The sequence below is a fragment of the Aotus nancymaae genome, unplaced genomic scaffold, assembly GCF_030222135.1.
Source record: "Aotus nancymaae isolate 86718 unplaced genomic scaffold, 86718_ANA_hifiasm-v0.15.2.pri h1tg000040l, whole genome shotgun sequence".
Taxonomy (NCBI): Eukaryota; Metazoa; Chordata; class Mammalia; order Primates; family Aotidae; genus Aotus; species Aotus nancymaae.
In genome coordinates, this window is record NW_026988454.1 from 127,890,574 (window position 1) to 127,901,850 (window position 11,277).

Here is an 11,277-nt window from a genome sequence, read left to right on the forward strand (position 1 = left end):
GGGCCATGGCTGCCACACACCACTCAGGCACACACATGGGTGGTGTCCAGGATGTGTGGATCCCAACAACACACTTAGAGATACAAACACCCACTACACATATTTGCACACGTGCATTTTCACAAGTCTGTGTATCTTCCTGCATATGCACCTATAACACACACACATAACTGTGACACTAATATCAGCATACACACATCTTTAAGACATGTGCACACACATCAACATGGATTTGGAAACTGTAACGCACAAACCCTTCCTATACAAACTCACCGCGGCACACACAAGCCCTGATGCTAGCTAGCCCCGTGGGCGGGGTTCAGTGGTGGCAGTAGAAGTGTCAGGGCCGGCAGTTGCATGATGAGTGGCCTCCCAGAGGAGGATTTACCTGTCTGCTCCGCCCCGCCTGGGGACCAGGCACTAATCTGATCTCAGCAGCATCTCAGCTCTGCTGCTGAAGGGGAATGGGGTGGGGGTGGAGACAGGGCCCACCCTCCCTCATTCTCATTCTGAAAATCCACACTAGATCCCTCCTAAAGCCCCTTCAGCCTAGGGGGTTCACACATATGCCTACCCTCCCCCTGGCTGCTGTCCAGTCCCAGGACTTGGGGTTATGACAGGACAGAGGAAAACGACTGTCCCCGAAGAGAGAATTCCAGGCTTCACACAGGTTTCTAGACTCCTGCCAACACCCAGGAGGGACAATGTGGGTGGCAGGTGGCAGGAGACAGGAGTGGGGACTGGGACCCGGGACACACAGCATGCCCCACAGAACATGCCGTTACCAGCCCAGCACCCCTGCAGGGCCTCAGGCAAGCGTCACTGCAGCCCTTGTGCCCCAGGGCAATTTCCAGGGACCCCATACTCCCCAGCGAGGGCAGATACAACAGGAAGGAACCAGAAGCCACCACAAGTGAAGCAAAAGGCCCTCTGGTGGGCCAGGCGTGGTGGCTCACGCCTGTAATCCCAGCACTTTGGGAGGCCGAGGCAGGTGGATCACCTGAGGTCAGGAGTTCGAGACCAGTCTGACCAATATGGTGTAACCCCGTCTCTTAAAAAAAAAAAAGAATTTTTTTTTAAAAAGGCTCTCTGGTAATAATGATAGCTCTTCTGTATTGATCGTTCCAAGACCGCTCTCAATCACAAGGCTGCTGCCAGTGAAACTCAGACATGCCATCAATTGCACGAAGCATCTCAATATTAGAGATGTCAAGTGATAAGAGAAAAATCATCTCGGAATAGAGAAATGGAGCATTTCATCCATTCAACAGATACTGACTAGGAACCTATTATGTGCCACAGATGGTTCTAGACACTGAGATACAGCTGTGGGCAAAACAGAGTCCCTGCCCTTGAGGAGATGACGAGCTAGTGGGTTCCCGGAAAGCCCAGGTCTGTCTCAGGGGCTCTCCCGCAGTCTTCGGCTGTCACAGGGCATGGTGACTAGGAAACAGGCTCTGAGAGGGGAGCAGCTTGTCCACAGTGACAAAGGCAGCCAGTGGCTGGGCCTGGGATTTGAACCCTCTGCCTGCCAAGCCTTTTTCAGTGTCCCATGTTGATTCATTAAGAAAGATCTGATTGGGAAACACGGCATCAGCCACCCAGTTTCTAAAAGTTTCATAGCCAAGTTAGCTTCTATCCTTAGGTCAAAGGCGGGACGAGATCGTATTTGAAGTGCCAGTCAAGTGGTGGACATGAGGACTCCATAATCAACCTCAGAAGTGACTTCCAGCCTTGCCTTCCTTGGGCCAGAAGCTTGACATCAGCTGTCCCCAGGCCTGGAGGTCCTTGGCAGGGAGTTCAGATCAAGGCCCAGCCCAGGAGGGTGGGGACTCCTGGCCCCAAGAGCAGAGGCTTCCTGGAGAGTGAGGAAGCCTCAGCTGGGGGACAGGGAGGGATTGAATTTCCAGGTGCTGTTAGCAGAGCCCCCTGCCCACCTTCCGGCCCCCAGCCCAGGATCATCTTTCTCCTAAAGAGACGGGCTCCATCCAGGGATACCAAAGACAGCTGCCCTCCTACCCACCCCTCCGTCAGCCTGATCAGGCCCCATCTGCTGCCTGGCAGACCCCACGTCCTGTCCTCTCACACTCACGGATTCTAGACAGGCCCTGTGGAAAAAACCAACCCCTTCTGTCTCCGCCTTCTTCCCCTGCCCAGAGACCATCCACCCCCACCCCCCCCACCCCCCCCCACTGTCAGCCTAATCTGGCCCCATCTGCTGCTGGGAATGAAGGTCCTCTACTCTCCCACTTGCAGGTCCAGGGACACCCCCCTACACCATGTACACACACATACACGCACGCACACACACGCACTCCATGCCCAATCTCAGCTCCTGTTCCTGGACCTTAGCCATGCTCCTGTCCCACAGGTGAGATCAGAAGAGGATATCTGGCCCAGGCCACAGGGCAGCAGCCCTTCATGCTCCCAGGGAGAAGTCTGCTCCTGTCATCCCTCTCCTTGCCTCCTTGCCTCCTTATCCAGCTCCCCAAAAGCATTCATTGCCCCCTTCCTCCAGCTCAGCACAGTTATCCCACGTGTTCCCCAGAGCCAGGGGAAATGCAATCAGTGCTCATTAGCTGCTGCTTTGCATCTCATCTGCATAATATTCCAATGACTGTCAAAATGCCAGAATCCTCCCCAACCCCAGCCCACAATAGGCAGGGCTGGCCAGCTCTGGAGAAAGAATATGGAAAAAGCTTTAGTGGGATTCTGTGTAGGTGGCTAAGCATGTGGGGTGGGTACTTGGGAGGGGAAAGATCAGAGGGAGAAAATGTCCAGTGGCCCCAGCAGGCACCCGGAGGAGGAGCAACAAATATTAATACTCGCTGAGTCCCTGCTACATCTAGGCACTGTGCATGATGCTCTATACTGTATCCCCTGTTTTTTTTACAACGAGCCATTTTGTAGGTGTGGAAACTGAGGCTCCAAGGAGTTAAGGCCTCACTTTCCAAGGCCCAGCAGCTTGGGGACCACCTGGAAGCTGGTCAGAAATGTAGAACTTCAGGTCCCACCCCAGACTTCCCGCATCAGAATCTGCATTTTCACACAATCCCAGGTGATTGGGGTGTGAGACTCCGAGGTTAAGGGGCTAGCCCTATACTGTAACACACAGCTGCAAGATGATGCTGGTGTCAATATGAGGTGTCTGACTAAATCCTATGCTAGTTTCTTTGTGTATTTAACAAGCATTTCCTGAATGCAACTCTGTGCAGTGCTGCTCTAGGGTGGAACACAGCAGATAAACAGACAACATCCATGACCTCAGGGAGATTTCACGCCAAAGGGAGACACATGATAAATAAAATACATATGTTTGGCCACGCATGGTGGCTCACACCTGTAATCCCAGCACTTTGGGAAGCCAAGGCGGGTGGATCACAAGTCAAGAGATCAAGACCATCCTGGCCAACATGGTGAAACTTCATCTCTACTAAAAACACAAAAATTAGCTGGACATGGTGATGCGCATAACCAGCTACTCAGGAGGCTGAGGCAGGAGAATCACTGGAAATGTGGAATTTCAGGTCCCACCCCAGACTTCCCGCATCAGAATCTGCGTTTTCACATGATCTGGGAGGCGGAGGTTGCAGTGAACCAAGATCACACCACTGCACTCCAGCCTAGCGACAGAGCAAGACTATGTCTCAAAAAATAATAATAAAAGTTCAGATGATGACATGATGAGTGGTGCTATCAAGAAAAATAATGTGGGTTAAGGAGACAGAGAGTATGAGGCAGGAACATTTTATAATCCCCCTTTGAAGAGATGACATTTGAATAGAGACCTAAATAAAGGGAGAAAGGAAGGTAGGTACGTGGTGATTTGAAGGAAGAGTGTTTCTGGCAGAGGGAACAGCAAGGGCAAATGTCTGGAGGTGGGAGTAAGCTGAGCACATTGAAAGCAGCCCACAGCTGAATGTGTGGATGGGTGGATGGGAGGGCGGATGAATGGATGTTAGGTAGAGCAAGCCAGACAGAGAGAGGTGGCAAACAAGATAGTGATAAAGAAGAGGCAGGCAGGGACTGGCTCCCGGAGGGCCTTGTAGGCCATGGTGAGGACTCTGAATTTTAGTCTAAATAGGAAGGGAAGCCATTGTTGTTTTTGAGCAAGGGGAGAAAGGGATCCAAATTATGTTTTCAGAAGATCACAGTGGTTTTTACTGGAAGAAGTGATTAGAAGGAGACAAACGCTGAGGCAAGGAGACCAGTTAAGAAGCTTTTGTGGTCTCTTGCGGTGGCTCATGCCTATAATCCCAGCACTTTGGGAGGCTGAGGTGGGTGGATCACCTGAGGTGAGGAGTTCGAGACCAGCCCGACCAAGATGGAGAAACACCATCTCTACTAAAAATACAAAATTAGCCGGGTGTGGTGGCAAGCACCTGTAATCCCAGCTACTCAGGAGGCTGAGGTAGTAGAATCACTTGAACCCTGGAGGCAGAGGTTGCAGGTGAGCTGAGATTGCACAATTGCACTCCAGCCTGGGCAACAAGAGCGAAACTCCATCTTAAAAAAAAGAAGCTTTTGCAATATTTAGTGCTAATACCCACAAAAATGCATGTCCAAGAATGTTCACAGAAGCTTCATTCTTAATATTTCCAAATTGGAAGCAACCCAAATGCCCACCCACAGAGGGGTTGACAAACAAACTGTGCATTTTACTGCATGTAGTAAAGGTAGTTTGCTGTGTAGGATTACATTGTATAAATTCTACAATGTGGTTTGTTCATATAGTGGAATACTACACAGCAATGAAAAAAATCCCACTACACACAATCACATGGATAAATTTCAAGACATCATGCTGATTCTGTACACTAATAAACAGAAAATTCTGAGAAATTCTGAAAGTTTTCTGAAATTTCTGAATTTCTGAAAAAATTTTAAGAAAACAATTTTATTTATAATAACATCAAAAAGAATGAAATACTTAGGAACAAAGCTAACCTAGGAGATGAAATACTTGTAAACTGAAAACTATAAAATATTGATGAAAGAAATTAAAGAAGGCACAAATAAATAAAAACATTCCATGTTCATGGATTGGAAGACTGAATAGTCCTAAAATATCCATACTACCCAAAGCAATCTACAGATTCAATGTAATCCCTCTTAAGATCTCAATGGAAGAATCCTAAAATCATAGGAACCACAAAGGTCCCTAAAATAGCCAAAAAAGTCTTGAGAAGAACAAAGCTGGAGGCCCCATACTTCTGATTTCAAAATATATTACTAAGCTACAATAATTAAAACAGTATAGTGCTGTCATAAAGACAGACATATATGCATATTATGGTCACCAGCAATAAATAAATAAGTAAAGACATACAGACCAATGGAACAGAATGAAGAGCCCAGAAATAAACCCATGCATATATGGTCAACAGATCTTCAGTGAGGGTGCCAAGAAGACACAATGGGGAAATGATAGGAAGAACAGTTCTTCTTCAACAAATGGTGATGGAAAAACTGCTTTCTACATGCAAAAGAATAAAATTGGATCCTTATCTTACACCACAGACAAAAACAAGCTCAAAGTGCATTAAAAACTTAAACATAAAACCAGAAACCATAAAATTCCTAGAAGAAAACATAGGGGAAAACTTCAGAATATTGGCCTTGGCAATGATTTCTCAGATCTGACACCAAAAGCACAGGCAACAAAAACAAAAATAGACAAATGAGACTACATCAAACTAAACAGCCTAAGCACTGCAAAGGAAACGGTTAGCAGACGGAAAAGATAACCCCCCGAATGGGGGAAAAAAGCTGCAAACTACATATCTAACAAGGGATTAGTATTCAAAATATGTAAGAAACTCCTATAACTGGATAACTAAAAAATAATAATAATTAATTAATTAGGCTGGGCGCAGTGGCTCATACCTGTAATCCCAGCACTTTGGGAGGCTGAGGTAGATGGATCACCTGAGGTCGGGAGTTTGAGACCAGCCTGACTAACATGGAGAAACCTCATCTCTACTAAAAATACAAAAATTAGCTGGGCGTGGTAGCGCTTGCTTGTAATCCCAGCTACTCAGGAGTCTGAGGCAGGAGAGTCACTTGAACCTGGGAGATGGAGGTTGATATGAGCCAAAATTGTGCCATTGCACTCCAGCCTGGGAAACAAGGGCAAAACTCCATCTCAAAAAAAAAAATTAATTAAATATTAAGCGAAGAGCTTGAACAGATATTTCTCCAAAGAAGGCATACAAATGACCAATTGGAATATTAAAAAATGCTCAACATCACTAATCATTGCGGAAAGGCAAATCAAAACCACAGCGAGATATCACCTCGTCAGGATGACCGTTATTTAAAAACTAATAATAATAGAATAACAAGTGTTGGCAAGGATGAGGATAAATTTGAACACTTGCGCACTGTTGGTAGGAATGTGTAATGGTGCAGCTGCTGTAAAAAACAGTATGAACGTTTTCAAAAACTTAAACATAGGCTGGGCATGGTGACTCATGCCTCTAATCCCAGCGCTTTGGATGGCCAAGGCAAGAGGATTGCTTGAGCTCAGAAGTTCAAGATTAGCCTGGGTTACATAGCAAGACCTCGTCTCTACTAAATAGAAAATTAAAAAAAAAAAAAAGAAAATTAAAAAAAGAACTACTGCCAGGCACGGTGGCTCAAGCTTGTAATCTTAGCACTTTGGGAGGCCGAGGTGGGTGGATCACCTGAGGTCAGGAGTTCAAGACTAGCCTGGCCAACATGGTGAAACCCCATCTCTACTAAAAATACAAAAAATTAGCCGAGCATGGTGGCACATGCCTGTAGTCCCAGCTACTCAGGAGGCTGAGGCAGGAGAATTGCTTGATCCCAGGAGGTGGAGGTTGCAGTGAGCTGAGATCATGCCATTGCACTCTAGCTTGGGCAACAAGAGTGAAACTCTGTCTCAAAAAAAAAAAAGAACTACCACATGTTTCATCAATACCACTATACCACTACTCTGGGTATGTATCCAAAATAATTGAAATCAGGGTCTCAAAGACAAATTTGTACTCCTATGTTCATTGCAGCATTACGGTAGCCAGTATGTGAAAACAACCTAAATGTCCACCACTGGTGAATGGATAAAGAAAATGTGGTATATACATACAGTGGAATAGCATTTAGCCTTAAAAAAGGAAATCCTATCACATGCCACAACATGACTGAACCTTGAGGATATTATGCTAACTTAAATAAGCCAGTCATTGAAGGGCAAACACTGCATTATTCCACTTTATGAAGTATCTAAAGTAGTCAAACCCATAGAAGCAGGAAGGAGAATGGTGGTTGCCAGGGGCCGAGGGGAGGAAGAAATGGGGAGTTGCTATTTAATGGGTATAAAGCTTCATCTTTGCAAGATGAAAAAGTTCTAGAGACCTGCTACACAACATTGGGCCTATAGTTAATACTGTATATTTAAGATTTTGTTAGAAGGGTAGATCTCACGTTATGTGGGCTTTTTTTTTTTTAACCACAATAAAAGTTTTTTGGAAAAGACATCATGCCGAGCAAGAGAAGCCAAACTTAAAAGAGCACACACAGTAGATTCTATTTATGTGAAGTTCAAGAATAGACGAATCTGGACTTCTGATTCTGAACAAGATGGAGTAGACGCACTTCTCCCCAGCCCTCTGCTAAAACTCCCTGGACACTATATATAAAACAAACATCAGAAGACTCTAAAAGGTAGAGAGAAGAAGGCAGACTGACTAGAGACCTCAGGACCAAACAATGACAGAGCAGTGAGTTCCCTGGGTTTTCTTTTTGCCCAGTATATGCCAGATTTGGAGCTGGAAGAAGTCAGCAACCCAGAAATACCAAAAAACACAGACAAAAACAGCCCCAAGAAAAACCTGCTCTCAGCTCCTACTAATGGGTCTAAAACATAATTTAAAAAGAGAGAGAGAGAGAGGAAAAAAAAAAAAACCCTGTTCTCTTTAGCCAAAGGCCCAGCAGAGATCTAGGCTAGCAAAACAAAAACCTATAGAACAATGACCTCCCTACTCTAGCCAAACACCATGGAAGAAATTACAGCCCCAGACCCATGCTCCCCTTTGAGCAAAAGCCAGGTAGGGAGACTTGCCTGGCCATAACTAGAAGCCCCATCCGCCACGGCCAGGGTGATAACAATGAAGAATGAGGGAGAGCTGGGACTTCCACTCCACCAACAGTAACAAGGTGCCCTTCCCCCTCCATGCTGGGTTGGTGTCAGGACTTTCAGCCCCACTCAAGAGTAATCAGGTCAGTGGAAACTACATCGGAGCAGTAACAAGGCACCCTCCCTTCCCATGCTGGGAGGGAACATTGGAGCCAGAACTCCCACCACTGCCCTGAAGTAAGAAGGCACCCCTGACCCCCCACCAGGGTGTCAACCAAGGTCAAGTGGGGGACCTGGATTTCTACCCCACCTTGCATTAATAAGGCCCAGGGTTAAAGGAGGCCTGCTGAAACAGATTTCAAGAAGATCCGGCATCTCATAACATATCCCCAAATGTCCAGGATATAACACAAAAATAATCTGTGGCCATGAGCAGTGGCTCACACCTGCAATTCTAGCAATTTAGGAGACCAAGGCAGGAGGCTCGCTTGAGGCCAGGAGTTTGAGACCAGCCTGGGCAACATAGTGAGACCCAAAATGAAAAAACTAGTCTGGCATGGTGGTGCATGCCTGCAGTCCCAGATACTTGAAGGATTAGGTGGGGTTGCTCGAGCCCAGTAGGTCGAGGCTGCAGTGAGCTGTGATCATGCTGCTACACTCCAGCCTGGGCAACAGAGCGAGATCCTGTCTCAAAAAAATAAAAAAGGAAACTATTTTGTCACACCAAGAACCAAGAAAATCTCAGCTTTAATGAGAAAAGACAACCAACAGATGCCAACAGCAAGACATAAATACTGGAATTATCTGACAAGGATTTTAAAGCTGCCATCTTAAAAATGCTACAGCAAGCAATTATGAACATGTTTGAAACGAATGAAAAACAGAAAGCCTAAGCAAATAGAAATTACAAAGAAGAACCAAATTGATAGAATTTTAGAAAGCTCACTGGATGAGCTCAACATCCAGTGAGCTTTCTAAATAGAATGGAAGCCGGTTGTGGTGGCTCACACCTGTAATCCCAGCACTTTGGAAGTCTGGGGTGGGCAGATCGCTTGAGGCCAGGAGTTCGAGACCAGCCTGGGCAACATGGTGAACCCCCATCTCTACTGAAAGTAATCCCAGCTACCAAGGAGGCTGAGGTACAAAAATCACTTGAACCAAGGAGGCAGAGGTTGCAGTGAGCCGAGATCGTGCCACCGTACTCCAGCCTGGGTGACAGAGAGAGACTCCCTTTCAAAAAACAAAAAAAATAGAATGGAGGTAAGAGAGAAAAAAGTCATTGAACTTGAAGATAGAACAATAGAAATTACCCAATCTGGGCCAGGCTCATGTCTGTAATCCCAGCACTTTGGGAGGCCAAGATGGGTGGATCACAAGTTCAGACGTTCAAGACCAGCCTGGCCAACATGGTGAAACCCCATCTCTACTAAAAATACCAAAAAATTACCTGAGCATGGTGGTGCATGCCTGTAATCATAGCTACTCAGGAGGCTGAGGCAGGAGAATTGCTTGAACCCAGAAGACGGAAGTTGCAGTGAGCTGAGATCATACCACTGCACTCCAGCCTGGCAACAGAGCAAGACTCCGTCTCAAAAAAAAAAAAAAAAAAAAAAAAAGTTACCTAATCTGAACAACAGAGAGAAAATGGACTAAAAAAAAGAAAATAAAAGAACTTCAGGAACCTGTGGGTCTAAAATAGAAGCTCTAACATTCATGTTTTTAGAGTCCAAGAGGAGGGGGAGAAAGAGTGGGAGTTGAAAAAATATTCAAAGAAATAGCAGCTGAAAAAATCCTGAACTTGGCAAAAGACAAACAATGGATTTAAGAAGGTGAGTGAACTCCAAACAGATAAAACCCCAAGAAATCCACTCCAGGGCACATCATGGTCAAACTCTTGAAAACTAAAGACAATGAAAAATCTTGAAAGCAGAGAGAGAGAAATCACACTTTACTTAAAAAGGAAAAACAGCCCGGGCAACATAGCAAGACCCTATTTCTCCAAAAAAAAAAAAAAAAAAAATCAAAAATCAGCTAGCCCTGAGGATCCGGACAGCCATTACATCCTTGCTGAGCCCCCCTCCGGCTACAGCTCTTGCTGTCAGATATGCTTCCAAGAAGACGGGTGGTAGCTCCAAAAACCTCGGTGGAAAGTCATCAGGCAGACGCCTAGGCGTTAAGAAAATGGAAGGACACTATGTTCATGCTGGGAACATCCTTGGAACACAGCACCATTTCCGCTGGCACCCAGTTGCCCATGTGGGTCTTGGGAAGAATAAATGTCTGTAAGCCCTGGAAGAGGGGATAGTCCACTACGCTAAGGATGTCTGCGTGCCTCATCCCAGAAACATGGAAGCTGTGGACCTCATCACCAGGCTGCCCAAGGGTCCTGTGCTCTACAAGACTTTTGTCCACTTGGTTCCTACCAAGCCTGAGGGCACCTTCAAACTGGTAGCTATGCTTTGAAGTCCTGTTTGAGGTCATTGGACAGAGACTGGAGCCCAGGTGACAGGAGATGGTGATACCAGAAGTCAAGCATTGGGGCGATGACACGGCCTCCTGAGGAAGATGTCTGCTTGATGGTGACTCTGCAGGAGACTCTGAAGTGACTGCTGGGAAACCCTTTGGGAGACCTGACCTGGGGCCAAAAATAAAGTGAGCCAGAGTCATGAACGTAAAAAAAAAAAAAAGAAAAGAAAAATCAGCTGGGTGTGGTGGCGTGCACCTGCAGTTCTGACCACTCAGGAGGCTGAGGCCTCCTGGGCCCAAGGATTACTTGAGCCCAGGAGTTCAAGGCTGCAGTGAACTATGATTGTGCCATGACACTCCATCCTGGGCAACAAAGTGAGACCTCATCCCTAAAAAAAATCTAAAAATTAAAAAAAAAGGCGGAGGAAACAAATTACAGCAGATTTTTAAAAATCAGAAACCACAGAAGTCAGAAAGAAGGGGCAAAGCATTTTTCAAGTGCTGAAATAAAGGAACTGCCAGCCCAGAACCATATATCCAGAGAAAATATCTTTCAGGAATGAAGGAATATCAAAGTATTCTCAGATAAAGGAAAACTAAGAGAATTTTTTGTTAGCAGACCTACCCTAAAAGAATAAAGGAAATTCTTGAAATCGAAAGGAAAGGTAAAAGAAGGAATCCTCCTGGAACACTGGGGAGGAGGAGAGAAAATA

General features: G+C 45.9%; 1 pseudogene; it reads left to right on the forward strand.

The window, feature by feature from the left end:
* The first annotated feature begins 8,136 nt into the window (after positions 1-8,136).
* LOC135268286 (large ribosomal subunit protein bL27m-like) lies at positions 8,137-10,643 on the forward strand (annotated as a pseudogene).
* Positions 10,644-11,277: the final 634 nt, after the last annotated feature.